Here is a 6,056-nt window from a genome sequence, read left to right as displayed (position 1 = left end):
AGAAAAGAAAAGAAAAGAAAAGAAAAGAAAAGAAAAGAAAAGAAAAGAAAAGAAAAGAAAAGAAAAGAAAAGAAAAGAAAAGAAAAGAAAAGAAAAGAAAAGAAAAGAAAAGAAAAGAAAAGAAAAGAAAAGAAAAGAAAAGAAAAGAAAAGAAAAGAAAAGAAAAGAAAAGAAAAGAAAAGAAAAGAAAAGAAAAGAAAAGAAAAGAAAAGAAAAGAAAAGAAAAGAAAAGAAAAGAAAAGAAAAGAAAAGAAAAGAAAAGAAAAGAAAAGAAAAGAAAAGAAAAGAAAAGAAAAGAAAAGAAAAGAAAAGAAAAGAAAAGAAAAGAAAAGAAAAGAAAAGAAAAGAAAAGAAAAGAAAAGAAAAGAAAAGAAAAGAAAAGAAAAGAAAAGAAAAGAAAAGAAAAGAAAAGAAAAGAAAAGAAAAGAAAAGAAAAGAAAAGAAAAGAAAAGAAAAGAAAAGAAAAGAAAAGAAAAGAAAAGAAAAGAAAAGAAAAGAAAAGAAAAGAAAAGAAAAGAAAAGAAAAGAAAAGAAAAGAAAAGAAAAGAAAAGAAAAGAAAAGAAAAGAAAAGAAAAGAAAAGAAAAGAAAAGAAAAGAAAAGAAAAGAAAAGAAAAGAAAAGAAAAGAAAAGAAAAGAAAAGAAAAGAAAAGAAAAGAAAAGAAAAGAAAAGAAAAGAAAAGAAAAGAAAAGAAAAGAAAAGAAAAGAAAAGAAAAGAAAAGAAAAGAAAAGAAAAGAAAAGAAAAGAAAAGAAAAGAAAAGAAAAGAAAAGAAAAGAAAAGAAAAGAAAAGAAAAGAAAAGAAAAGAAAAGAAAAGAAAAGAAAAGAAAAGAAAAGAAAAGAAAAGAAAAGAAAAGAAAAGAAAAGAAAAGAAAAGAAAAGAAAAGAAAAGAAAAGAAAAGAAAAGAAAAGAAAAGAAAAGAAAAGAAAAGAAAAGAAAAGAAAAGAAAAGAAAAGAAAAGAAAAGAAAAGAAAAGAAAAGAAAAGAAAAGAAAAGAAAAGAAAAGAAAAGAAAAGAAAAGAAAAGAAAAGAAAAGAAAAGAAAAGAAAAGAAAAGAAAAGAAAAGAAAAGAAAAGAAAAGAAAAGAAAAAGAAAAGAAAAGAAAAGAAATTCTATATGGCAAACTGAACATATGTTTCTAGTGAGTTTCTAAGGTGTTTAGCCTCAGTGGCTACAGTTAATTTAGAACCCAGAAACATGTATGGGTAATTCAAGTAAAATTATTCCTTAGGATGAATTTTGCCTATAACATATCTCATCTTTTATTCACTGAATCTCCTCCTCATTTTTCTGATTTCATCAGCTTCTGTTGATGTTCTCGCTTTTTATATTCTTCTCTGAGGATATAAGCATACAACTCAATGTATTTCATTAAACTGACTTAACAAGTTTATGGTTTTGTCCCGGTTTCAGCCAGGATAGAGTTAAATTTCCTTGAGCTGAGAGGGAGCACAGCTGGAGGGCTGGCCCGGATTGACCATTGGAGTATTCCATATCATGTGATGTCATGCTCAGTATATAAAGGAGGTGGGTTCTTGTGGCAGGATTGCTGCTGGGAGTGGGCTGTGTATTGGTTGCCAGGTGGTGAGCAACAGCATTGCGTATTACCTGTTTGGACTTTCTATTGTTACTGTTGTTTTGTTACCGTCACTGAACTTTTTAAAATTCAATCTACGAATTCTCCTTTGTCACTCCCCAATTTTGCTTAACAACCAGCTGTGTGGTGATTGGCTACTGTCCAAGTTCAAACCACAACAGGTTTCAATTAGGTTTCTACTGTTTTTCATACTTGGCTAGTTCCTTTGAAAAATAATGTATCACTTCCAGTTCTTTCCTTGAATATGACTGTACAATAGTCTTAACAGTCTGCATGTGTACCTCAGATATAGGCATCAGATTGTTTATCATCTTGTCCATTCAAGTATATAATGCTAGTGCTAATAATGCCCAGTGTAAGCCTATTTCCAGTCTGACAATGGATCCTTTTTTCCCTCTCTAGGGTTTTATCTCCTAAATAGCACATTATCCGCAGTAGCCTTTAATCCTCATCCTAATAACATCTTCTTAAAGGCTTCATAGAAATTCCACAAAATGGTGTCTCGAAACCCTGAAGGAACTATGTTCTAGTTTGTCTTTATTAGTTTGTTGGCATGGCTAGAAACATTTGACTCACTTTGTACACTCTGCAAAATATAAAGTGAGTTCACAGAAGAAGAAACAAAATGCTTCCTAAATAATAAAATAAATCATTAACTGCTTACTCCAGCAGACACCATATTGACTTTCAGAGTTTTCCTTCTTTTGTGGCTACACAAAAAAAATTAAATTCTATTCTCTGTATACTACTCTCCATTAAATATTGCTGTTATACAGTGGTGAGTCTGTTTCTCATAAGTAATAAATAAAAGTGTTTGTAAATAACATTTCTTTTCCTTTCCTGTCCATCCTCCTAGGACCAAAACCAGCAGTGAGTGAAAGGACTTCCAAATACAAGCATTTCAAAGGAATTGAAAACCTTCCCCTAAGTATTTAACAAGTCTGTTTTTCTCCCTAAGTATTTATTCATTTTAAATTTCTCTGTATATATTTCTTTGTTTCTAACTTTAAAATATCCTCAGAGGATGTGACAGAAATTTACAGCACAAATAGAATGTGCTACAGGGGAACTGCACTGTTAACTGCAGAATATCACAGGTCATCTACATAGATTAACAAATCTGTGATAGAACATCTACATACAATACATTTTTGATGCTTGATCTGTGTCAAGAAAAAGCCAGAGCTTAATCACTTAATGGTATGTCTGTGTAGATATAAGCAAAGGTCTAGCTATTACTGCTTTGAGGTATTATGACTGACTCAGCTCTCCAAAATTCTTTAAGAATTTTTTTAAATGTTATTTCCTGAACTTACCTTTTAGAACAAGGATTAACTTTTTGGTTAACATAGCTGTTCAAAAGGCACAGTCACTGTAGTACTACTAACTCAACTGTGCCAAAAATTCCTATTCCTTTTTATCGAGTTGTCTTGTTAATATTACAGTAAACTTAATGTAGATGGATTGTGCATGTTGAAAAACACGCACAAAAACAAACAAACAAAAAAAATTGCACCTTTGGAAAATGAAACATTTTTTTTCTTCAAGAAGAAGATATTGAAGCTTAGCATAGATTTGCTTCCATTTTTCGTAAGCCCTCTTCCTATATCCCCTATGATATACCTATGGAGCAAAAGATCGCATCTGGAACTAAACTTGGGCTGATTGACTATACAATAAATTTGATGGATCAGCCACTTTTATACTAAATGAAGAAAGGTTCCTTGCCTCAGAGGGGAGAGGAGCACCTCCAGTTTAAATGAGTTTAAATTATGTTTACTTACAGTTGAATATTTAATATATTTTATATATCTCAACAGACTTTTTGAGTGCATTGAAGATGGGCTTTTTTCCCAATCATAACATTTTGACATTAAGATTTTCAGAGAAGACAGATACTCTATACATTTAAACAACTTTCAAGGCTAAGGCAATTCAAATGAAAAAAATTTCAAGTGTCTCATTGAGTCACTTTGCCAATTCTTTCATTGCCTGAAGATGATAAAAATCCTGACTCATTTGAGTTTCATTTTTAAGGCAGTTTTTAAAAGTATGATGATAGATTACAGTCATTGAATGGTGTTACTAGAGGTTTACTGATGTGATTTGTGTCTTGTTTGGTAAGACTGCTGCATATTTATGTTTATTGACAGTTTGGGTAATCTTATTATGTTTGCCTTTTTTTTTTTTTTTTTTTCCCCCCTGAATATTTCCCAGTAACCAAATGTTTCTCTAGGGCTGTTGTCGTAGTAGTTTGTTAATCTTCATCCTATTGGGAGAGCATTTCCAAATAACTTCTTCGGATTTTTTGGTATGGTAGGTTTTTTTCTTGTGTGGTCATGTTTTTTTCTTTCCTTGGGTTTGGAGTGGGTTGTTTTTTTAAGTATTGGATAAAATGTTTAACACTTTCACCTCTGAAATGCCTTTTGCTCTGATTTTAAATTTCTGCTCTTTTGGAGAGAAGCAGATTCACAGAAAAAAAAAAATATATATAACTAAACAGTTAAACACCAGTTTATTTTTGCTATAACATAAATCCATTATTTTTGGTTTTTTGAGAGAAAAATCACAGGCAAGTTCAATTTTTTATAGAAAGGAGAGCCAAGTCTTTATTAGGGTGTCTATTACATTCTCTGATTGATAGGAAATGCATAATGCTTATGGATTTTTGATGTAAAAATGGTGCAATTTAGGAAATGTTGTTGCTATGTTGTTCACAGATTCAGGAAGGTAAGGAAAAATTTTATTTGCTGTAGATCATGTTGCTACAGTGGTGGGGTAATGTTGATCCTTACCCTTATCTCTACTAATTGTTTCAACAAGAACTAAAGGGATTTCCCTGGACCAGTTCTGCCAGATGGTACATCCCTGAAACACACCCTGATAAAGCAGTCCAGACAATCCAACTGTACCTGAATTATGAAGGGGCATAATGAAGGGTTCTCTTTCAGGAACACATTTCTCATTTCACTCTCTGTTCTGTCTTTTCCTTTTCAGCAGGAATGGAGTTAAAGCTAAAACATTTGTTCAGTCTTACATTGCTGAAAGAGATGGATGCCAGGAGAGCGCCTTGTTTAACAAATTGGATGATTTCCTCTCTTTTTGCTCTTCATCTTGTTTATACATATAGACCAGTATGAGATACCCAGGTATGAAATGATCTACAGCTCTATATTCTAACATTTTATGCACTTTCTTGGGTGGGTTCAGGTCCTTGCTTCCAGATGCAGAAACACCATATGTCATGTGATGTCATAAAATGTTGCAACAGTCCTATGAGCCAGGATCTAAGCCTTGTGATTTAGTGTGCATGTGTAGTATATAAGTATAAGGTTTGATTCTTTTCTGAGCGGGTTATAACAAGGATTAAGATTTGTTCAATTCAGACATATACTCCTGGTCTTTATTACAGAAAAAACCAAACAAAAAAAAAAAAAAGGAAAGAAAAAGAAAAAGGAAAAACAAACAAACAAAAAAAAACAAACCGGGGAAAGGATGCTAAGAGTTTCTGTCCTGCCAAGAACGTAGAACCTTACAGACACCGAAGCTCTGGAAGCATTAGCAGACTACTCCAACTCACTGTACCATCTTCAGTCACAACTCCTGTCTAAAAATTCCTCTGCTGAGAAAAGAAAGGAAAGTAGAGCTGTCAGGCAGTAAAGTCAAAATGCTCAGCCACTTAGGAGGACTGATGAGGCCTCAGCGAGATCAACTGCCTGTTTGTCTGCAGCCACTGTCTTTTACAAAACTTATTGTAAGAGCTGAAGAGCAAGTGTGAGCTGCTGTGGAAAGAGATTTTTTTTTTTCTCCCTCACTGGGGTATAAAACCAGCTCTACGTTCTTGCTCCAGTTCTCATTCAGAGAAGCAATCATATTTTGATGAGTGACAACACAACTGCATACAGACGGTTCCATATGGTATATATATATATATCTCATGAAGTTTGCCTATTGGCATGCCTTGATCATTAAACTTTCTTCACAATCTCTATTTTATGTATCCCCTAAAATATAATATAGCTCAGTTGCCTTAGGTTTCGGGGATTTTTTTCCCAATGCACTACTTTCTGGGCATGGAAAATAATTTTTCCTAGGGCTGATTAGAAAGTATTGTTGGTAAACAGTGTTTGTGAACTCAACTGACACTCCCAGCAGGAAATCATTGGGCTAGAATAACTGTCTCAGTGGGACACATGGTCTGGGGGGCATATAGCAGTGTTGTATCACACTGAAATATCTTACTAAGACTGTAGGGAGAATCAGCAAATCTGGAAATTTTTTTCCCCTTCTGAGATTTCTCGTAAAAATTCTGTAACAAAGTCATGATCTAGCAGGGTAGAATGGGGAATTTGGAACAGCTCTTTTTTTTTAATAGAAAAGTGCTTTAATTTCATATGAAGAAGCACTATGGTTTTCATTGCTAAGGCCAAAAGCAGTGTCAGCATTTCTACATTGCAG

Source organism: Athene cunicularia (assembly GCF_003259725.1).
Source record: "Athene cunicularia isolate RWA chromosome 1 unlocalized genomic scaffold, athCun1 chr1_part1, whole genome shotgun sequence".
In the NCBI taxonomy this organism is placed as follows: Eukaryota; Metazoa; Chordata; class Aves; order Strigiformes; family Strigidae; genus Athene; species Athene cunicularia.
Note: the sequence above shows the minus strand (reverse complement) of the source record.